General features: G+C 52.3%; 1 long non-coding RNA gene across 1 annotated transcript in view; it reads right to left on the reverse strand.

Annotated features, from left to right (window-relative positions):
- LOC143829004 (uncharacterized) overlaps positions 1-24,203 on the reverse strand; it is a 291,430-nt gene that overhangs the window by 152,753 nt on the left and 114,474 nt on the right. The window contains exon 4 of the long non-coding RNA XR_013227966.1: positions 20,711-20,834. This is a non-coding gene — a long non-coding RNA (uncharacterized LOC143829004). The remainder of the gene's footprint in view (positions 1-20,710; positions 20,835-24,203) is intronic.

Genomic DNA, 24,203 nt, shown 5'->3' on the forward strand with positions numbered 1-24,203 from the left:
AGTCTAATAAATGCGCCGCATAAATAATGTAAAGCCAGAAGAAAAGTCTCGCATTGTTTGGAATATTTCATGAGGAATTTATTGTTGTTAATTGAAGGGGAGTGATTGATCACCGAGGGCTTCAACATATTACTTAACAAAGCCCAAGATAAATGGAACTTCAGCTTCTCTGGTCTGATTAGCATTCCTTCTTCACAGCCTCCCCCCCCCCCATTTAAAGATACATACATAATGCACAGAATCAGCAGCCAAATCATATTTTCAACAAGGAAATAAGAAGAAAGGGGGGGAATAGGGGGGAATTACTAGCAATATGGGCCTGTCTTTTGCTTCCGTTCCGGTTTGGGAAAAGCTGCCTGTGATAGGCAACTAGACCAGGGAGGGACAAACTGTGACTCTCCATCTGTCCCTGACTACAATTTCCATGAGCACATGCTGGCCGGGGTTCGTGGTAATTGTAGTCCATGGACAGCTGGAGAGCTACAGTTCGGCAGCCTCTGGGTTAGACTAAAACAGGGGTAGTCAAACTGCAGCCCTCCAGATGTCCATGGACTACGATTCCCATGAGCCCCTGCCAGTGTTCGCTGGCAGGGGCTCATGGGAATTGTAGTCCATGGACATCTGGAGGGCCGCAGTTTGACGACCCCTAGACTAAAACATGCTCCAGTAGCGCACAGAATTGTCCCTGCAGTTCTGTCTTCTTTAGCCCAGATAGAACCACAAATTAAGGATTAGGGAGGCTGTGTGGGGCCCAAGGAGACCCTAACTCTGTGGGCCGAGGACCCCCTGGCAGCCATTGATTCAACAGTAGGAATGAACTCAGCGGCTACCTGAGCACTTGGGGGCCTAATCCCAGCTTGCAGACCATGCTGGCTAATAAAGAGCATCTAAATGAAATAACCTTTAAAAATGGTCCTTCCATTTCGTTTGGCAGGGGATCCAGGCCTGTACATTACCCCTGATTTTTTTTTTTTTTTAGCCCAATCATTCTGGCTGTGGACTCCAACTTTGGAATGAATGCCTGTAATTAGATGGCAAAAGAAGGAAGAAAAAAAAATATTTCCCAAATTAAAATGAGACTCTCTGGCTAGCTAGATACAGTAATGCCAAGGGGCACTGATTAGATTCAGCCCACAGCTACCACTCCTGTGTCGGCTGTGTATTATTCACAGCCCAATTATAAGCAACAGGAAAGGAAAATTAAAGGGCACTAGAAAGCTGTTAGAAGGAGAGCTTTATTATTTTGCCCTCCAGTCTGAAAGAACCAATAAGCAGCAAGGAACTACTTGTAAAGGATAAAAAAGAATGACCAGCCGAGAAAACAAAAAGACCTTGGCAGGATACAAACCTGCATGCTATGCTCATGGACGGTGTAAAGGCAGCAATTACTCAGGGTCAGGATCCTGCCCCCACCCACACCCAGCTTGAGTATAAAGTTGCCAGCAATGACTTGGCAGCTGCTGGGAGGTTTTTAAGGGCATTGCCTGGGAAAGGTGGAGTTTGGTGAAGATGTGTCGTGGTTCGGTCCTTGGTGGCTTGGGAACCGGACCGAACCCCGCCATCAGAGGCGCCCGCGATCACGGAGGTAGGGCATGGTGATCATAGGCAAGCCGGCAGCTGGGCGCCCCACCCGATCGTTGAGGTGGCAATGGCCGCTAAAGAACCTCAATGTCCCCCTCCACCTTTTGACAAGGGCCCGGAGATGGCCCTTTGTTCCAGGAAAATGGGCCATCAGGAACCCCGGAAAACCTCGCATATGTGCATGAGTCATGAGTGTATCAGCATGTTCCCTCCGCAAGTACTGGGTGGGGCAATACAGCCTAAGGAGGTGGGTTTTGTATAAAAGGGAGCTTCCACCTGGAGTTCAGTGGAAGCTCTTACTCCATACCAGCGGACTCCACGTTGCTGAAATAAAACTTGTTCCTGTTGTATCGTTCACCAGGCCTGGCGTGACGTTTTCTTCAAAGGGGCACCCTGTTTTTTCAGTTAGCAAGCGGGTCCCCGACATCGTAAGAGCTTCCCACCGAACTCCAGGGTCGGCATCGCATCCGAGCGCTTATCGGGACGGATCCAGAGATGGCGTTTTCAAGCAACGGGGCGGTCTCGACCCCCACGAACCCCGGGAACATGAGTTTAATGTCCCCGGGAGATTTCCTCCGAAAATCGGGGGGCCAGGAGCAGCTGTCCGGGACCCCGAGACCCTCGGCAGCGGCGGCCAAGGGAAGGCGCCGGGCCATGGGGTTCCCAAGCACGGCGGGGAGCGCGCCGAGGTCTGGGGGGTTGGCCCCAACCTGGGACACCCAGCTGAGGCAGGCGCTTCGCCCGGTAGGACCTGAGGAATCCCTAGAGGACCTGCGGCGGGCCATGGCGGACTTGGCCATGCGCTTGCAGGCAGCTGAAGCCCGTGAGCAAGCTCGGGGCGGGCCCGGAGGGACTGGTAATACAACGGCGGAGGGGATCGCGTCGAGTGAGGACGTCTCCAGCGACGAGGACGAGCCCGGCACTGGTGAGCGGGCCCCGGACCCCGACCCGGAGCAGTTTTCAGTCCCGAGTAGGCGAGACGGCCAGCGGAGAGGCGAGACAGCAGAGGATCTCGGGGGAGCGGGTGAGCCGACGGGGCGGCGAGAGCCGGACCAACGCAGGAGCGACGTGCAAGGCAGGGAGCGGCACGGCGTCGTTGGGCAAGTTGGTAGCCGGTGGAGCGGAGCAGGACGAGACGGCGGACGCCGAGAATCCCGGATCCGGAGGGGGTCGGACTACTCTCCAAAACGTTCCCCCCCAGAGCTTAAGGCGCGTTTCGACGGGACGCCGGACGACCTCCCGCAGTTCCTCCTCCACGCGCTGACGCATGCCCGGAGGTATGGAGACCGGTATGAGGACTCCGAGGACTTGGTCTGGGGGGTGGCCTCGTGTCTCCAGGGCAAGGCGGGTCAGTGGTACCTAGGGTTGGCCGAGCGCGGCGACCCGGCAACTCGGGACCTGCAGGACTTCGTGGTCGCGCTCCGCCGACGATTCCAGGACCCCCAGGCTGAGGACAAGGCAAAGAGTCGGATCAAGGGACTTCGACAGGGTACTAGGGGGGTTATGGACTATATAGACATTTTCCGGAGGGAAGCAGGCAAGGTGTTCTCCTGGAACGAGGAGACCCAAATCGAGTACTTCCGGGAGGGCCTTAACCCGAAGCTCAGGGAATGGGCCGTGATCAAGGGGACGGAAGAAGATCTGTCTACACTGGAGGGGTGGTGTTTTGTGGTCGCCAAGCTGGAAGCCAGCCTGGGTTGGGCCGCCGCACCCCCCCGGGAGGCCAAAGGCGGGTCAGCCGAGGCGCCGAGACCGGGCCCCGACAACTCTCGCCCCAAACGACCCCCGAACCCCGAGCGGGAAAGGAGACGCCGGGAAGGTCTGTGCCTGAAATGCGGGGGGTCAGGACATTTCGCAGCAGCGTGCCAACGGCAAGGGGGGGAGGACCGCGGGCTCTCCCAGGGGGGAGGTGCGACACGCCCCCAGCAGGCACGCCGGGCGGAGGACCTCCGCAACGAACCGGGAAGCGCCCAGGCGACGGGAAACGGCCAGGACCTGCTGTAGACGGCGCCGGGCAGCAGGTCCCGCGGTGCGAGGGAAAACCCCTACAGCATGAGGCGCGACCTCCGAACGTGGTAATTTTAGAGCTCCGGAACCCGGAGAACGGACTAAGTTGGGTGGGGGAGGCTCTTTTGGACTCTGGATGCGACCACAGCATGGTCCACCCCCAGATAGCCCGGGCTTTGGGGCTACCGAAGCGCATTCGGAAGGTTCCCCTGGTTTTCGTCCAGATGGACGGCAGCCCGATTCAGGGGGGACCTTTCGGGGAGGAGGTGGGTCCTATCGCCATCCACATAGGGGACCACCAAGAGCTGCGGTGGCTGATCCAGGTCCCCGTAGCGGGATATCGGGCGGTGTTGGGCCTGGATTGGCTGAAGGAACACAACCCCGTGGTGGACTGGCGGGCGGGGACCCTGAAGTTCGACTTGACGGTGGGTGCACGGCATCGGGTCCCCCACGAGAATTCCAGCCACAAGAGGACGGCGGCGCGTCCCAGGGGAGCGGCGGCGGCGCAGCAGGAGATACCAGAGCCCGAGGTCCCGCCAGAGTACCGAGACCTCGCAGCCGTTTTCAGCGAGCGGGAAGCGGACGAGCTACCCCCACACCGCCGCACGGACTGCGCTATCAACATCCCAGAGGGGGCGGTACTACCCAAAGGGCGCATCTACAAGATGAGTGAGGGTGAGCTCAAGGACCTCCGGGAGTTTTTGGGTAAAAATCTGGCCCGAGGTTTCATCCGGCCCGCTTCCAGTCCCATGGGAGCTCCAGTCTTGTTCGTCCGGAAAAAGGATGGGTCCCGACGGCTGTGCCAGGACTACCGGGGCCTCAACGCCATCGCAGCGGGGAACGCTTACCCCCTCCCGCTGATCCCGGATTTGCTGGCCCGGCTGGGCAAAGGGACTCTGTTCACTAAGCTGGACCTAAGGGAGGCGTACTACCGGGTACGCATCCGGGAGGGGGATGAGTGGAAAACAGCGTTTAACTGTCAATTGGGACAATTCGAATTTAAAGTGATGCCGTTCGGTTTAAGCGGGGCACCTGGGGTTTTCATGAGTCTAATTAATGAGGTGTTGCAGGACCTTCTGTTTCAGGGGGTGGTTGTTTATTTGGATGACGTCCTGATCTACAGCCAAGATCCCCAAGAGCACGTGACCCTGGTGAGGGAGGTGTTAAAGCGCCTGCTGGCAAACCACCTATACGTGAAGCTGGCTAAGTGCGAATTCCACCGTCCCTCCCTGGACTATTTGGGCTACCGCATCTCAGCCCAGGGCATAGCTATGGACCCCGAGAAGGTGCAGGCGGTGCTGGCCTGGGAAAGGCCCCGCACCCGGAAACAGCTACAAAGCTTCCTGGGGTTTGCTAACTTTTTTAGAGGCTTCATCCCCAGATACTCCTCCGTAGTGGCTCCCCTCACGGACTTGCTAGGTACCAAGGGGAGAGGTCCTCGCGCCACGCGGCCCAGCGCAGCGCTCGGCTGGAATGAGAAATCGGAGGCAGCGTTCCTGGCCCTCAAGCAAGCTTTCGCGTCTGAGCCCACGCTACTGCACGTCGACCCAACCCAGCCGATGGTGGTACAAGTCGACGCCAGCGACGCAGCAGCCGGGGCGGTTCTCCTGCAGCGAGACAAGGCGGGACAGCTGAGGCCGGCGGCCTACCTCTCACGAAAATTCGCCGAAACGGAGCGGAACTGGTCTACCTGGGAGAAGGAGGCGTTTGCGATTAAGTTCGCCCTCACCGAATGGCGGCATTGGCTGGAGGAAACAGAGGAGCCGTTCGAGGTCTGGACAGATCACAAGAATCTGGAGGCGCTCCGGCAACCGCGATCCCTGAACGCCAAGCAGATGAGGTGGGCGGAGTTCTTTTCGCGGTACAATTTCAAGCTTGGTCACATCCCCGGCAAAGAGAATTTCCTCGCGGACGCCCTCTCCCGTCTGCCGCATTATGGGGAGGGGTACGCTCCCTGCACCAGGTCCGTGTTTGGTGAGGAGCAGCTGGGACGGGGGGTCGTCACTAGGCGTCGGGCCAGGGAGGAATGGGAGCCCGACCCGGCGACCGCCCCGCTCCGAGACCGCCTAGTGGCAGCCTACGGGACAGACGAGGAGCTGGCTGAGCTCCGGGACTCTTTGATTTTGGACTCCGGTCTCTGGCGGAGGGGGGAGGCTGTCTACGTCCCGAAAGGGCTACGACGGGAAGCCCTCAGCCTCTGCCACGATGCTAAGACCGCCGGGCACTTCGGTTTCGTAAAATCCTGGAAGTTGGCCCGGCGGCGGTTTTGGTGGCCCAGTCTGCGGCGGGACACAAAAGCTTACGTCAGTGGTTGTCCTGTCTGCCTGACCTGCAAGCCGGGGGTTGGCAAGCCGAAAGGTCTGCTGCACCCGCTCGAGGTCCCGACCCGGCCGTGGTCAGTGATCTCCATGGACTTTATAACAGACTTGCCTCCCAGCAAGGGGAAAACGGTGATCTGGGTGGTGGTAGATCTATTTTCCAAACAGGCCCATTTCATTCCTTGCGCCAGTGTCCCCAGTGCTTCACAGTTGGCTCGGATGTTCCTGGATCACGTGTTCCGACTGCACGGGCTGCCGGACAAGGTGATTTCCGATCGGGGCTCACAATTCGTGTCCCGGTTTTGGCAAGCTTTCCTGCGCCTGTTAGACATCGAGCAAGGGCTGAGCTCCGCTTACCACCCCCAGACGGACGGGCAGACCGAGCGGGTTAATCAAGTACTGGAGCAGTACTTGCGGTGTTTCGGTTCCTATCATCAAGACACCTGGGTGCCCCTGCTCCCCCTGGCCGAGTTCGCGTACAACAACGCAGACCACAGCAGCACGGAGATGTCGCCTTTTGCCGTCGTCTACGGGACAGACCTGAGACACTTCCCGGAGCTTGGAGAGGTCCCCGCCCGGGAATCGGCCGACCTTCGCGAGTGGGGGAAGCGTGCCGGGAGCTGCTGGAAGTCGCTGCAGGAGCAGCTCCACAAAGTCAAGGCAGCGCAGAAAGAGGACGCCGACCGGAAGAGACGACCAGCTGAAGAGATCCGACCGGGGGATCGAGTTTACCTTTCCACCCGGAACCTACGGTTGAATTTGCCCAGCAAGAAGCTAGGCCCTCGGTTTTTGGGGCCTTTCGAGGTCTTGGCCCCGATCAACGAAGTTTCGGTCAAGCTCAAGCTCCCCAAGAACCTCCGGCACATCCATCCCGTCTTTCACGTGAGCCTTCTAAAAAAAACTCCGGACGGTGACGTTTGGCACCCCGTGGTTTCCCCGCCAGCGCCCGAGGTCCTGCCGGGGGGGGAGCACCACGAGGTGGCGGATATCCTGGACTCTAGACTCCACAGGGGGAAGTTGCAGTACCTCGTGGAATGGAAGGACTTCGCTTTGGGGGACCGGGAATGGGTCTGGGCAGCGGACGTCCTTGCGCCCCGACTCACTGAACGTTTCCACAAGCGGTATCCTGGCCGTCCCGGGGGGTTGGAGAATGGACCTTTGGGGGGGCAGAATGTCGTGGTTCGGTCCTTGGTGGCTTGGGAACCGGACCGAACCCCGCCATCAGAGGCGCCCGCGATCACGGAGGTAGGGCATGGTGATCATAGGCAAGCCGGCAGCTGGGCGCCCCACCCGATCGTTGAGGTGGCAATGGCCGCTAAAGAACCTCAATGTCCCCCTCCACCTTTTGACAAGGGCCCGGAGATGGCCCTTTGTTCCAGGAAAATGGGCCATCAGGAACCCCGGAAAACCTCGCATATGTGCATGAGTCATGAGTGTATCAGCATGTTCCCTCCGCAAGTACTGGGTGGGGCAATACAGCCTAAGGAGGTGGGTTTTGTATAAAAGGGAGCTTCCACCTGGAGTTCAGTGGAAGCTCTTACTCCATACCAGCGGACTCCACGTTGCTGAAATAAAACTTGTTCCTGTTGTATCGTTCACCAGGCCTGGCGTGACGTTTTCTTCAAAGGGGCACCCTGTTTTTTCAGTTAGCAAGCGGGTCCCCGACAAGATGTCATATCACTTCTGGGTGACATCCTAGGAATTTCCCCTCCTCCCTATGGTAAATACCATTGAGACTTAGGGAAATCCATAGAGAACCACCAGGGTTACACTGGCGGTCGCTATTCCTTCCCTTTGGTTGGGTCAAGTTGCATTTCTCGACGCCACGTAGATCAGGTGGGTTGCTTGATTGCGCTTGTTATTTTAGGAGGATTTTATGGCATTAGGGCCTTTACATGTTTTTACTATATGTAACCCGCCACGAGCCTTGCGGGAGTGGCGGGCTATAAGTCCAATAAATAAATAAATACATTTTCCATTTCTTTTTCCTACTGCTCAATTTTTGAAGAGGATTATGGCTAAAGATGGGTGTTTGCCATCTTTAAATGGCACTAATAAAAGATGTCCATTTATCTAGTGTATAAGTCTTATCCAAAGCTGCTAAAAAAATTTCTGTTGTGTGTCAGTAGCTTCTGTGCATGTATGAAAGCCAATGACCCCCTGACGGCACCTGGGCTTTGGCCACTGTGTGTGACACAGAGTGTTGGACTGGAGGGGCCATTGGCCTGATCCCACACGGCTTCTCTTATGCTCTTAAGATGTTCGTTTCTTGTCTCACAACACATACTCAAGTCATTCAGTTCTGGCATCTGTTGTAAATTCCTTTATTAGTCTGTATGCTGATTTGCTGTGATCCACAGGCCTACATCCAGGCATGGCTATATTTACTGCTCAGTTGCTTATGCATCTTGACTCTAATTGGCCCTTCCCCAATACCCTCTGCCTTCATGTCATGGCTGGGGACTTCTCTTTCAGCGTATCTGGAGAAATGTACATGCACACGAAGATTCTACCCAGGATAAAACTTGGTTGGTCTTAAAGGTGCCACAGGACTCCAAGCCCGTTCTGCTGCTTCAGAGTCCAGTTACAAAAAGAGTTTTCTTTTCTCTTCTATTTTTACAATTTCAAATTTTGCCAGGTGCCAGCAAGGCCAAATGAAGTTATGTGTACGCTGTCATTTGAGGAAGGCCAATTTTCTGCCGTGGGAAATGGGAGTCCCTTCTGATTCAGCAAATGGAGCGCAGTAACTCACTTAAGGATCTTTCATGGCGCAGGAGGGCAGCCCGGTCAATAGTGCGATTTCCCCATGGGTCAGCCTGCTTTGTCCTGGAGAGATTTTATGCATTTCCCAGGGGCCGAAGAGCTGCCCGTCTGGCCATAATGGCGCCTTTCTATCATCTTACAATGGAAAAAATTGACATGATGTAATGATATTCCTTTCGTACACCTGGTGAACATTGAAATCGAGAGATGGATGAACACTGAGGTCTCCAGCTGAGAACCTGGAAGTCACACTGCGCTCCATCCCAGCCTGTCTGTTTCTTGATAGACTGCACACAATCACTTATCTCCTCTCAGACACGGTGGATCACTCTCCGGCTGGAAACGGAGTCTTCCAAGCAGCCCAGAGCAACTACCTCAGCCGTACTAGCCACGAAAAAGAAAATAAATCTAATTTAAGCCTCACCGGTTCCTGCTCATCGAGTGACTGGCACACAGATGTGAGTGCAGAACAGCAGTGGTTCAAGGAATTGTGGGGCCCGTAGCTCCAATCTAAGGATGTGGGTGGCCCTAGCAGAGGACAATTGCAGGGAGAGCAGCCAAACCGGGGCAGAGAGGCCCACACACAGTGGAAAGGGGAGTCATTCTGAGTGTCCTTAAAGAGGAGAAAGGGAGGATGAGAGAGGCTATGGCCCTGATCCATGGGGGGGGGCATAACACGTGCTACAGGTGCTATATGGATAAGCTGGCCCTGGTGTGGAGAGCTGATAAATGGCCCCCTCTGAAACATCCAACCGGAATGAAATATTTCATGATGGTTCATGGTTAGGGTTGCCAGCTCCTGCTTGGGGAATTCCTGGAAGTTTTGGGGGTGGAGTCTGAGAAGGGCAGGGTTTGGGGAGGGGAGAGGAGAGGAGGGATTTCCATGGGGTACAATGCCATAGTGGCCACTTCCTCCAGGTGATCCAATCTGTTCGCCTGGAGGTCAGTTGTAATAGCAGGAGATCTCCAGCCACCACCTGGAGTCTGGTAACCCCATGTATGGCTCAGCCAACTTCATAGCGCCAGAGGTGGAGGTTCTGCGGAACGCCTGCATGGAACTAAAGCAAAACCAAGATTTCCCTCTGGGAGACTCTCCCTGCTCAGTTTCCTCCGGGATAAGGCAAGCCAAAGGACCTGAAGACCTGGGACCTCAACATGGTACCTTTGAGAGTTCCAAAGGAAAGAACTTGGGGAAACAACTGGCCTATTTCCAACCAACTCCCTACTCTAACAATCAGCTCTAGCAATCAACCACATTGGGCAGGCCGCACTTGGAGTACTATTATCTGCGTGGGTTCAGGAAAGACACGGACATTTCAGCTCCAAAACAACCAGCACTTTACTGAAACCAGAAAACACAGAATACAGATAAGCAGAACTGGGTAAATTATGTACACGCTTGAGACTCCAGCCAAGACAGACTGTACACACTTGAGACTCCAGCCAAGGTCCTTAATGGAGGCCAGTGATAGGTCCATAAGCCTGTTTGCCAACTGGTTAGAACCTGGGAACCCAAGAGTTCAGGATCCTAGTCTTTGCTCAAGGCTTCAGAATGTCCACAGACACAACAAGTCCTGTGTGTAGTTCTGGAGGCCTCACTTCATAAAGGATGTGGACAAAATGGAGAGGGTGCAGAGGATGAAGATGATCCAGGGCCTGGGGACCAAGCCCTAGGAGGAAAGTCTGATGGACTTGGGATTGTTCAGCATGGAGAAGAGGAGGTGGAAAGGGGACAGGATGGCTCTCTTGAAGTACCTGAAAAGAGTACGGCAGAAGATAGGACCCGCAGTAATGGGTTGAAACTTTGTGTAGGACAGTTCGGGCTAGATATCAGGGGTGGGGCAATGTCCACAGTCACAGTAGTTCAGCAATGGAATAGTCTGCCTAAGGAGGTGGTAAGTTCTCCCTCACTGATGATCTTCAAAAAGCAGCTGGACAGATTCTTTGAGCATGGGGATGGACTAGATCACCTGCATTGCCCCTTCCAGCTCTATCATTCTATGATGGTTCATATGTGAGACAAACTCAAGCTCCCTGGTCATTCTCTCCCTCACCTGAATCCACCTCTACAGCGTTGTTAGTGGTGAGAATAAAAAGGAGAAATGGAGAAAGATGTTGTCAACTGCTTTGGGTCAAGAGAAACAAAGTGAAAAAGAGGAGACACTTCTGGGAGAAACCACAAAAGGACCAGAAATCAGACACAAAAAATAAGAAAAATGTGTCCTTAACTGTGTAAAAAAATATGATCTACAATGCAAACAATCACGAAATACAGTGCAAACAACCCCAGTCCACTGGCTTCTGTCGTTTTCTCGTGTTGTGGGGCTGTGTTCTGATCATTTTTGCTCCTAACGTTTCACCTGCCTCTGTGGCTGGCATCTCTGAAGGTCTGTCACAGCAAGAAGCATCTTTCTCTCCCAGAAAACAGCCCCACGACCCGAGAAAAGTACAAAAGCCAGTTGATTCCGGCCGTGAAAGACTTCAACAATACAAATGCCAGTCAAGTGTAACAATTTCTGAAGTCTAATCATTTCTGAGGGCCCTGATAACAAATACGTTCCAGCAAAATATAACTATTTCTGAATGTCCTGAGAAATGAATTGACGGTCTGCTGGCTAATTAAGTCACCGTTTCAATATCTTCCTCAGAATTATTATTTTTTCTCTTGCAGTCATGTTAGGGTCTGAGCTGGCGCAGTTGTTGTGAACTGTTGTTTATGTCCGCCTGTTATAGACAGGGGGAAAGAACATTTAAATGGTAAATTGTGATCCCACCACCACCTTATATAGTGATTCTAAATCTGAATTGTTCATTCCTGAACCTTTGGACATAATGCTCCAATGACCACAGGCTTCCCTTTGTGAGATTAAACAACTGATTCAGGACTTACAATGTGGTAAGGCCTCAGGCCTTCTCTCCCCTGATCTATTAAAAGCTAATGTCAATTCGTGGGCCCCTATCCTATATCAAACTGCCGAAATCTCACCAGACTGGGGCCTAGCCGTAATCATTCCTATCTTTAAGAAAGGCCCTAAACTCAGCCAGCAAATTGTAGACCAATAAGCGGGTTAAATGTGAATTCCAAACTCTTTTCCAAACACCTCTGCCTCAAACTGTGTAAGTGGTGACCCAACTTTTCATGTACAAAGAGGCCAAGGGTCCCCAGCTGGGCAGAAAAACAGGGTATAAATGTCTTAAATGGTGATGCACACTGGGACAAAAAAATATCCCAGCTTCAGGTATAGACTGATGGGGTCTGAACCTGCAGAGACTGCCAGGGAACACAATCTTGGGATCAGAGTGGAGAGCTCCATGGAACTGTCCATCCTGTGAGCTGCAGTGGTAAAAGGAAAGCCAACTCCATGTTAGCGATTATTCAGAAAGGGACTGAAAACAGCCAATATTGTAAGGGCCCTCTATGGTGGGGCCCATTTGGAAATAAAATTATGCATGGGGTAGAGACAGTTGCCAACAAAAGTGCATCTAATTAAGGCTATGGTATTCCCAGTTGCAACGTATGGCTGCGAAAGTTGGACCATAAGGAAGGCCGAGCGTCAAAGAATTGAGGCTTTTGAACTCTGGTGCTGGAGAAGACTCTTGCGAGTCTCTTGGGCTGCAAGGCAAACAACGGTCAGTCCTAGAGGAGATCAGCCTTGCCTGCTCCTTAGAAAGCCAGACCCGGAAGATGAAACTCAAATACTTTGGCCACCTCATGAGAAGGAAGGACTCCCTGGAGAAGAGCCTAATGCTGGGAGCGAGTGAGGGCAAAAGAAGAAGGGGACGACAGAGAATGAGGTGGCTGGATGGAGTCACTGAAGCAGTCGGTGCAAACTTAAATGGACTCCGGGGAATGGTAGAGGGCAGGAAGCCCTGGAGGATCATTGTCCATGGGGTCGCGATGGGTCCGACATGACTCCGCAACTAACAACAATAATAGAGACAGTTGACAAAGCAATTTCTCTCTCCCTCTCTCCCAAAATCCTAGGACTTGAGGGCATCCAATGAAGCTAATGAGCTTTAAGTTCTGGATGGAAAGAAGGAAACACTACATGACACAGAGAGTGATTAAAAGTGGAATTCACTGTCAGAAGATGCAGTGATGGCCACAGGAATCAATAACTTTTAAAAGGGATTAGATAGATTCATGGAGGTTGAGACTATCCATGGCTGCTAGCTGAGGGGAACTGCCACATTCAGAGGCATTAATCCTATGAATCCCAGAGGAGAGCTTTCTTGGTACCCTGCTTTTTATTACAGGAAGGAGTCCCAAAGCAGCTTCCAATCTCCTTCCCTTTCTCGCCCCACCACAGACACCCTGTGAGGGAGGGGAGGCTGAGAGAGCTTTGAGAGGATTATGATTGGCCGAAGCTCACTTACCTGGCTCCCTACGGAGGGGTGGGGAATCAAGCCCAGTTCTGCAGATTAGAGACCACCCCTCTTAACCACTATCATAAGATGGCTCTCTAAAAGGCCTCAGCCTCTATGCTCTGTTGTTGGCTGTCCTGAGGAACTGGTGGACCACTGTGTGAGACAGGATGCTGTACTAGATGGACTATGGGTCTGATCCAGCACAACCTTTCTTATCACTTCATCCGTAGAAATTATAAATATGAAGTTGAATCTGCACTCCCTCCTTGATTGACCCTTCCTGGGGGTGTGCCACCAATAGGGAGAGATCAGTCTCCCAATGAGGGCCAATCAGTTCAAATTGCATGCAAACAACTCACTCCTTACCTGATTGGCCCTTCCTGTGGGTGTGCCGCCTATTGGGAGAGAGCACTCCTCCTATCAGGGCAGTCATTGGGTTCATCTGTCCTCTTCTTCCCCTTCCTGCTGCTTGGAAGAGGTGCTGGCCTCTCTGAAATGCCCTGCTTCTGGGAAGTTGCCCGATCCTCATCCTCTTCCCTCCCTCCATGTCCCCCAGGCAAGGAAGGGAAACCAGCTGCTTCCTTTGCCTCCCATATGCTGGAAAGAAAGACAGATGAGCTGAGAGGAAGGCAGAGAGAATCAGCTTTTCAAAAACAGAATGACAAAGGACAGACAGGGTACAATGTTTCCTGGCTCTTTGGAGATGTGGAGAATGGGGTGCGAAGGAGGAAGTCCACTTGGGGCCTCCCCTGCCTGGCCAGCCTTTGGAAAATGTGGAGTGGGGGCAGAAAGGGGCCCACCCCCATGCCACCTTCCTCTCACAGCCTTTGGAAGATGTGGGGGGTGGGAAGGAGGCACCTCACCCTTCTATGGCCTGCACGGCCTGGCCTCTGGAGCATGTGGAGTTGGATGGGAAGTTGGGCACAGTGGTGACCTGTGTAGACACTGTTGTATGGGGGTGGGGGTAGGAAGGCCAGTGCCCCTCCAAAGCAGCTATTTCTTCAGGAGAACTGGTGCCAGCCTTCCCTCCTCCCTTCCCTCCCCCTCTTTCTTTCTCTCTTTCTCTCTCTGTCTCTTTCATCTTCCTGGTTTCCAGGCCCAGTTGCCAATCCAGCTGGCAGCATATGGAGGAGGAGTCAGGAATCAAATCCAGCTCTTGAGACTAGAGTCTCAGATCAAGCAGGGAGCAACAGGGGGGGGGGGCGGAACCCAGGAAGGTCACAGGGCAGATGTATGTGCTAGCGTCCGTTGCATTCCTGGGTGCAATGAGCTTTGCCTCTAGTGTTAAAATAAAAATAAGTAATTTGCATTAAGATGCTACAAGCGAAGAACAAATGTTTTCTACATCCGTTTCATTTGTCCAGCTAGTTCAGTTGACACACCCATTGGTTGGAGAGAACCACTGAAAGGTCAGTGCCAGGGAATTCTGGCCCTACTGAAACTTCTGTAGAGGTGAATGAGGACTTAGTACATTTACTTCTTAGTAGCTTAGATGTATTTTTGCTGAAAACTTAATTCTCCCATCTGTACATCAAAACTCCAACTTACTTTGCTCGTGGAAAGAAGGCACAGTAGGGCTTGAGGAACATAAAGAGTTTCAGATAATTGTAAGAAGGGAGAAAAGCTCTTAACTTACTACATTTGCTGACCACACCCTGAAAGCCAGCTTCACACATGTGGCAATCCGTATGGGTGGTGGATAGTTGTGCCAGATTACATGCTGCTTCGAATCATGTGGCTGGATAGCTCAGGCAGAGTCGCCTGAAACTCAACCCCTCCAAGACGGAGGTCCTGTGGCTGGGTAGAAGAGGGCCAGATCAGGAAGCGCGCCTCCTGTGCCTGGACGGAGTGCAATTAACACCTGCACCAATAGCCAGGAATTTGGGCGTGAGCTTTGAGGCTTCCCTTTCCATGGAGGCTCAGATCACGAAAGTAGCCCAGACGGCGTTTTTCCATCTTCGCCAAGCCCGGCTACTAGCGCCCTACCTGTCCTCAGATCACTTAGCCACAGTGATCCATACAATGGTCACCTCCAGACTAGACTACTGTAACTCGCTCTACGTGGGCCTGCCCTTGTCATTGACCTGGAAGTTACAATTGGTACAGAATGCGGCTGCTAGGGTCCTCCCTAGAACACCTTGGAGGGCCCACATTCAGCCAGTACTCCAACATCTCCACTGGTTGCCAATTTGTTTCTGGATCAAGTTCAAGGTTTTGGTTTTAACCTTTAAGGCTACACGCAGCCTGGGTCCTGCCTACCTATGGGACTGCTTGGTTGGTTTTTCCCCCCTGCAGGGCCCTTCGGTCTGTGGGTGCAAACCTACTGGTGGTTCCTGGCCCTCGGGATGTTCGGCTGGCCTCGACCAGGGCCCTGGCCCCAACCTGGTGGAATGAGCTTCCGGAAGAGCTAAGGGCCCTGTCGGAGTTACCAGCTTTCCGCAGGGCCTGCAAGACGGAGCTCTTCCGCCAGGCGTACGGTTGAGGCCAGGGTGGGCGGTCCCGACATTGGATCTGGGCTCCCTGGGTTCATCTGAGTGATCTGATTGCCTCACTCCCATATTAGCAACCTGATGTCCCTCGGCTAACGTGAGGCGGTTTGGTTGTGCCAAGGAGGGGGAAAACAGTCAATGATTCCACTGTTAGTTGCTGAAAGGACGCATCTGACTGCAGAAGTACAAGCAGGGAGAGCACCGCAAATAATTCTGGGCTTTACAAATAGGTAACTATAATGCCCTGACTCTGACCCCAGGTGAAACATGCCTCTTCACTGGTAAATGAGGGGATATAGTTCCTGGATTGGGAAAAAGCAGCCATAGGCTTCAACTTATCCATTATTTCCCAAGGGACAATCTTACCTTGTAGCACAAGTGACTGCTAAGCAAAGATCTACAGTGGGTATATATATATATATATATAAAGGGATGAGATGCCACCTAACAGCTCTTTGTGGGTGCTAGCTTGCTCTCCCTCCCTCCCTCCCAACTCTTGCTTGGGGGGACGCACTTCAAAATTTCCACGTTAACTTCAGATAGGGCTTTGTGGTTAGGGCATAGTTTTCAGGGACGGACTTTCCAGAACCCGAAAACTGTGGTGGGAAACAATTATTCTAATGGAAATTCTGGAATAATGAAAAGTGTGCCCTGTGGGAAAACCTGGACCAAAACTTAAATGGGAATTTTTGGAGCACAACACGACTACTCAAGAACTTCAGCAGGTAACCAACACCAAAGCAGCCCAACCAGGTTCTCCGTTCACATGTAAGGGAGGCGGTTTGATAAGAGGAATTAGCCTGGTGACCGTTCTCATGTGGCTATTCTAAGCCTGGCACAGAAGATTGTTCCCAAGTGCCACTTCAGGTGGGCAAGCATCAGTGTTGTTCGCTGGACCAACGGAGGACAGCAACGCAACCACGGACACAGAAAGCCAGGGAGAAGAACGGGGAGGATTTTCTATAGAACATCATATCTTGCCATTGTGATGTTATATTTATTGCAGTCTCTATATCGTTCCTGTTATCTTTTTCCCGGAATGCAAATATGTGAGGATATTTGGCATCAAACTGTTCTCTTCCAAAAGGAGATTACACGGTACCGCACAGTTTAATTTCTGCTTATCGGACGACATTGTATTCCTTGACTATTGGGTTTTGCTGTTTTGTGTTACCGTTCAGCCACACGTCGCGTATTAATTCTAATTTCCCTTAAATTGTCTTATTTCATGCTTTAGAACAAATTAATGTGCTGTATCAAGGACGCTGCCACCACCTCCCCTCTTGATAGAGAGCCGTTCGTCTTTTCTGTCTGCGGCTTGCGACTGTAAGAACTGTAAACACTTTAATTAACTCCCAAGTTCTCCGCCTGCATCTGCCATGCGCCTCAGCAGTACACAGGATAAGCCCTTGGAGTGCCCTGGATAGAAAAGGTGGGATTTCCAACGGCATGGAGTGCTATCTATGGCTCGATAGGCTTCGGCGGGGAGGGGAAGAGGCCAACTCTGACTCTTATTGAGGGCAACAAAATAATTTTGCATCCCTTCAGGTGAATCCTGGCTCTTCTTCTATAGCAACTGTGGCAAAATAACTGCATCCCCCTCAAGCTTCCTGTATACAGAACGTGTGTGGTTTGTTTCAGGGGTAGTCAAACTGCGGCCCTCCAGATGTCCATGGACTACAATTCCCATGAGCCCCTGCCAGCAAATGCTGGCAGGGGCTCATGGGAATTGTAGTCCATGGACATCTGGAGGGCCGCAGTTTGGCTACCCCTGATTTAGATCCTCAGTAGGGTGCCATGGGATAGGGTCCCTTTTCTGCACCAAAACTGATTTCTGTAGTCTGGAGCTAAGTTGTAATTCTGGGGGATCCCAGACCACCCCCTTCAGTGTTGGCCTCCCTCCTTGAAACTAAAGGGACTCAATAAAGTTCTTCCACCATGTGATCATCCAGGGGTTTGTGGGGAAAGCAAAAAGGGCATCGCTTGGGAAGTATTTTCCACTATCACAGTTTTGTAGTCTTCCTTTCCTTGCAGGATTTGCCAGCCTTCTTTGTTCTTTCTGGAGAAGAAGATAAACGGCATCTCCAAAACAGTTTAGAGAAGCTACATCTGACTCCTCCCTGGCTTCCTCAGCCTGTCTCCAGCTGTTGTGTCCCACTGCAGCTCTGGCAGCTGTTCACTGGAGCTGCCATGCTGCTAGAGTCAAGACAGATCAATGCTCTTAAATCTGATGTAAGAATCTCTGGCTATTTGGGGGGAATCCGGATTCCCAGCCACCCCACTTGGTAATGACCTCTTCCCAAACAGAACTCCTTGAAAGTTAAATGTAGCTAAAGGGTGAAAATGCACAGGTGACGTTTTGAGAACAGCGAGAGTTCGGTCCTGATTGGCTATAGCCTTGCAATATCAGCAAGGAAAAAGAACTTGACTCTTGGTACAGTTTTGCAGTTTCACTAAAGGTTTCCTATCATCGTTGTAACTGATGAGGAGCAAATCAAGAAATAAATTTGGAAAAGAGTCTGCACAAAGCATGGAGACTAAACCCACGGCCAAGATCGCAATTGGTTTGGCTGCTGATTTGCAAAAGCAGAGCAAAACCTGCAGCAATGAGCTTTCATTTTATGTTACATCCATCTTTACCAAATATTTAAAGAGGTGAGGCCACCAATGAGCCAAGCTCAAAGCAATAGCAAGTCAAGGCAGAGGGCTGTTACTGAACATACACTATAAATGGCGGGTCAAGTATTTTATCTTATGGTTATGTATTGGCCAACGGCAAACCGGCTCTGCTCAGCTCTTGCCTGGAAACCCCCATGGCTCTGGGGTCACTGTAAGTCAGTTGTGACTTCATGGCACACAATTATTAGTAGTATTTATTGACCAATATGTTTGCAGCGAGCTAGCCTAATCGTGTCTGATCTCAGATCTAAACCGGGTCAGTCCTGGTCAGTATTTGGATAGGAGACCACCAAGAAACACCAGGAAAGCTACTCAGGGGAAGGCAATGGAAAACCACTTCTGAATGTCTCGAGCTTAAAAAGTAGGAAGTAGGATTACTCACTTCGGCCACTTTGGCCACTTTGGCGCTCATGGAAGCCCAAGGTGGCCAGCGCCACAACACGGAGGGGAGGGGGGGGAGGGGGGCACCACTGGCCCCCTCGGGCTTTCATGATTGCCGAAGCGTCCAAAGTGCACCGAAGCACCCAACCCTAGTGGGAAGCAGAGCTGTGTACATGTCTACCTAGGGCCCATAGACATGACCATATATGGTCATATCACATGATAGTTTAACATCGATATATATATAAACTAGAAATCAAGCCCATTTTAATCTGGAATAAAATGGGCGCTAGATGGGCACGGCCTCCTGCCCCCGACTCCCAAAGGCTTCCGCAGCTGTGGGGCCGCAGAAGTCTTTATCCTCCTCCCCCCTCCGGCCGGCATAAGGGTACAGTGGGGCCGGGGCTGGGGGGAAGCGGCCTACCTGTGTTGATGGGCGGCAGCGGGGCAGTCACGGCGGTAGCAGCTCGGGTGGGGGCGGCGGCGGCGGTCATTTTGGGCGGCTGGCTCGCTGGCAGCGGCAGTGGCTGGCTGGTAGGCTGCGGCGGCGTCCATTTTCGGCGGTGGCTGGGTGGCAGGCGGCGGCGGCCGCGGCCATTTTCGGCCATTTTCGGCGGCGGCTGGCTGGCGGCGGCTGCTGGCTGTCAGCGGCGGCCATTTTCGGCGGCGGCTGGCTGTCGGCGGCAGCGGCGGCTGGCTGTTGGCGGCGGCAGCCATTTTGAGAGGTCCGTTGCTGGCGGGTGCTCCCTTGCCGGCGGCCTGATGGCTCGGGAGGCGCTTAGCGCCTCCCGAGTCGTCAGGCTGCCGGGCAGGGAGCACCCGCCAGCTGCGCTAAGCGCGGCTGGCGGGTGCTCCCTTGCAAGTGAAGCAGGGAATGGGGAGCCGCGCTTTGCGCGGCTCCCGATTGCCTGTTTGGGCCGGGATGGACACTTGGAGGGGCCAATCAGGAGCCGCTTCGTGGCTCCTGATTGGCCCATCCGAGTTTTTATCCCGGACAGGGCCCGCCCTAACTCCTCCCACAGTGCCCTTACTCCTTTATACAGTCCGTGGCGCTCTGCGCCACGGGGCTGTTTAAAGATTTGAGAAATCTTCCAGGGCCCTTTGGGAAATCCCCAGAGTTTCATGAAAGCCTTTTTGAGAAAACCTGTCCTATGGAATCATCATAAACTGATGGTAAAACAAACCAACCTTCCACACAACAAAAGTTTATCCATTGGCACTTTTAAGACCAACAATGTTTAAAACTTCATTGGTCTTAAAGTTGCCACTAAACTCAAATATTTTTCTGCTGCTTCAGATCACCATAGCAACCCATCTGAATAAATCTTCCACAAACAGGGGAATAGTCTTTGTTAAGACAGTCTCTTGCCTTGAAAACTCTATAGCAGAATCACCAAGACCAATTCCACACGGGTGGAAAAGTCTGGGCCGATGCTTGTATGGCAGCAGAGCTAATGCCCATTTCCATATGACGTCGGCACCATCCTGGACCCATCCTGGACCTGGTAGGCTTTAGGCCCTCCATCGCCCCTAGAGAAGGGAACGTGGATATTTCCGTGTTCTCCGGTCTGTTATCTAGGTGCAGGCCCATGTGTACAGGGAAGAGCTGGGCTTTTGAGGCCCAGCTCCTCCCTGCCTACGACATCCTGGCAGAGACCAAAAATGCCCCAGTTGGGTCCTCAGCACTTTGTGGCAGCGCAGGGTCAAATGGGGCATTTTAAAAATTTTCACTAAGGTGAGATTGCGTTGTTCTGCAATCCCCCTTCATGCAAATTATTAAAAACCCGCTGCCCCCCCCCCTCCAGTGTTGTGAGGACAGATAACCTTTCCACCCCAGCTGCGTTGTGGGGACACAGAAATGCAGGGTGGACGGGGTCAGCCACAGAACACGGTCCCCCGTGGAGACACAAGAGGCGGCGGGGCATGCTGGTTCACTGCTACACACCGACGGCTGCCCGGAGAGGAACTGCTGGTGCAGAATTGGTTCAAGAGTTAGCTGCGACTTGATGGCACTTGACACGCACAGCGACACACAGTGACAAAGCACAAAGAAGTAGTCCAATTTCACACACATTTACATTTACAATTCCAGGGAAGAAGGTCCTACTGAAGTGAAGGACTTACTAAAGAGAAGAAGGTTCTTCTGAATTCTTATTCCCATTGGGGCATCTGGGCATCCTATGAGGTAGGTGAGGCTGAGAGAGCTCCCAGAGAACTGTGATTGGCCCAAGGTCATCCAGCTGGCTCCCTGTGGAAGAATGAGGGAATCAAACCCAGTTCTCCAGGTTAGAAGCTGCCACATTTAACCACTACACCACGCTGGCTCTAAAACAAGGTTCTTAACAGGAAACACACAGCTATGTAAGGACTGAATAACCTAAAGGGGGCGGAGTTCTGTGTTCCTCTTGTAAGTGAAAGAGAACATGGTGCTAAGTCCCAGTTAGAAGAATGCTCTCTTTTGAGGCAAGATTTAGCTAGCACTACATTACTAAATTTAGCTAACACTAAATTACACTAAATTGGTGCAAACTTAAATGGACTCCGGGGAATGGTAGAGGATAGGAAGGATCATTGTCCATGGGGTCGCGATGGGTCGGACACGACTTCGCACCTAACAACAACAAAAATTACAGAGAGGTTTTTCATTATTTCATATATACCCAGACGTGGATGGCCCTGGTCTCATCAGATTTCAGAAGCTGTGCAGGGTCAACCTTGCTTTGAGGGGAGAGCACGGGGCCTTATTAACACATGTAGCAAGTGCTGTGGGCCTCACGCTTCCAGCGGCCCCGCATAATATCTTCCCCCCATGGATCAGAGCCATAGCCTTTCTCCTCCCCCCTTTGCCCTCTTTAAGGACACTTGGAGTCACACCTCTTTCCACTGGGGGGTCCCTCTACCCCCCATCTGGCTGCTCCTGCTGCCCTTATATTCTGCTAGGGCCTCGCAAACCCTTACACCACTCCTGGGAGAGCACCAAAGGGTGGCTACACAGAGATTAGCGAGGCCAAGCACCTCTGTTCATCTCTTGCCCTGCAACCCCTACAGCTGGGGCGGCCAAACTGTGGTCTCCAGATGTCCATGGAAGCCAATTCCCATGAGCCCCTGCTGGGGAGCCACAGATTTGCCATAAATGACCTGCAATTTGATGACACTTTGCACCACCACCCCACGTAACATTCACACAACAGGGCATCTGAGGTGTCAAAACAGCGAGAGTGTTTTTTCCACCGCTGGAGAGGAGGGGTGTCCAAAAATAAATCGACCATCCTCAACTGATGCTAGAACAGCTCAAACTCCACAAGCCGAGTAATTTCGCGCAGAATATGAATGAGTTTTAAGATAAATGACATTTAGTGACATTAATTAACTGATTAAATTAAACCTGATATTTTAATCAGAATTTGTTTATGCAGAGCTGTGAATAAAAGTGTAGTTTAACCTAGTTACTTCTAAAAATGCAAGTTACCATAACAACTTCTTGTGATATTAAAGGTGGTCTTCTCTTTACATTATTTTTAGAACTTGAGTTGCCATAACGACGAGAAGCCAGTTCCTTTTTTGCAAAGAGTTAAGATGTGTTGTTGTTCTTTTGGAGACAATCAAAAATATGATAAGTAAGTGGAATGCTAGGAATTGAAGCCATAAATGGTCACATAAAGTTGCATTGGTTTGTGTGCGTATGTTTTTTTAAACAAATGAATCTTCTTTTACGCAACAAATTCAAGATGTCCCCTGCATCACTCAAGTAAATTTTAAGAATATTTATCAGTCAAGGCAGAAATGGGCATAATGCATACCAGAGATATGATGGATTGTCAAAACACTGGAAGAAGAAAATAAGTGTCAATTTCATTTACTCCGGATCTATGTCTTTCTCTGCTCCTCTGATGTCATTACTCTGGATCACTTGTGCTGAGCTGACAGTGGGGAAGAGTGAATGCCAGGGGGAAAATCTAGATGCCAGAGGTGAGGTCGTCTCCCACACTACATGCATTCTTTGAAGAAGGCTTTCATACCCCGCTTTCCACCACCCAAAAGAGTCTCAAAGCGGCTTCCAATCACCTGTCCTTCCTGTCCCCACAACAGACACCCTGTGAGGGAGGTGGGGCTGAGAGAGCTCTAACAGAACTGCACTATGGGAACAGCTCTACTAGGACTGTAACTAGCCCAAGGTCACCCAGGTGGCTGCATATGGAGGAGCGGGATAACAAACCCATCTCTCCAGATTAGAGGATGCCGCTTAGCCACTACACCAAGAAGGATGACACACACAAGAACTTGCAGCAAGGCAGGGGTCCCAAGCCTTTCTGAGCCTGCAAGCAAGAATCTCTGGCATCTTGACAAAAGGCAGGGGGCATAATCCCAAAAATGTGGGGGGGGGAGGTGGAGCCAGACACAAAATGTCAGGGAGGCCACATCTACGAGCCCTCGGCAGGCACCAGGAAAGCTCTCAGGGGGCACCTGGATAACTGGTGTGCCAGATGTTTCCAGGGGTCCCAGGAAGGCCGGCATGAGCACACTCCAAAGTGGGGGCAATGGGCAGGGCCCACTGCCACTCATCGCACCCTTCCTCTGCCTGCCCCCACCCTCCTGCCAGCAGGCCTCCCAGTGATTCACGCTCCCAGCAGGACGCACAGTTCAGCAGCAGCCTCAGGGGAGGGTCATGTGGTGGCACAGGTATCTGTGAGTGCAGGTGGCAAGTGGGCTTGTGATGGGGTGGAGGGAGGAAGCCCAGGCACGTGGGTCAGGAGGCCGGAGAGGAAGCAGAGCAGCTGAGGGCCACCCGGGGTACCCTCTGCCCAGGGTCCCGGCATCTGGAAGCCCCTCTGGGTCCCAGGCAGGTGGAGAAATCTCTCAGAGCCACAACTTCTGCCGTACCTTCCAAGCAATGCACCTTGGCTGAGGTGGAGCCTGATTCAGAGAGCCAGCGTTGTGTCGTGGTTAAGAGCGGTGGCTTCTCATCTGGAGAGCCGGGTTTGATTCCCCGCCCTCCCACATGCAGACAGCTGGGGGAACGAGGGCTAGTCACAATCCTGATAGTGCTGTTCTGGCCAAGCAGTCCTGTCAGAGCTCTCTCAGCCTCCCCCCCTCACAGGCTGCCTGTTGTGGGAAGAGGAAGGGAAGGCTCTGAGACTCCTTCGGGAAGAAAAACCAGGTATCTTCAGAAAAGGGCTTCTAAGGGCAGTGATGGGGGAGGGACACACAAAACTCTCAGAACAAAGTGAACTTCAGTTTTCTTAATTATTAGAGATAAATATATGCTATACTGCACTCTTCTTCCCCCCCCCCCTTCCCCCGGGATCCTTTTTAAACGAGAACGCCACTGGACTGCCTCCTAAGGCTCCTTTGCGTTACACCGTGGCCGCCTACTCCCTGGGGAGAATTTCTGGGAGCCCAGCAGGCAGGGGGAGGGAGCCAGGCGCTGCTCCAAAAATGGAACATGATGAAGTTGGCACCTGTGCATTGCAGCCCTCCACGGGTAGGACTGTTCCCAGCTGAAATGAACAGGTTTTTGTGAAGAGGTGTTCTCTTAGGTTTTACCCCACTGCAGGTGGACGTATTCTATTTAGGAGGAGGGTGTTTTGGGGAAGCATGCAGGCCATGTCACTGATGT

Source organism: Paroedura picta, chromosome 2 (genome assembly GCF_049243985.1).
Source record: "Paroedura picta isolate Pp20150507F chromosome 2, Ppicta_v3.0, whole genome shotgun sequence".
Taxonomy (NCBI): domain Eukaryota; kingdom Metazoa; phylum Chordata; class Lepidosauria; order Squamata; family Gekkonidae; genus Paroedura; species Paroedura picta.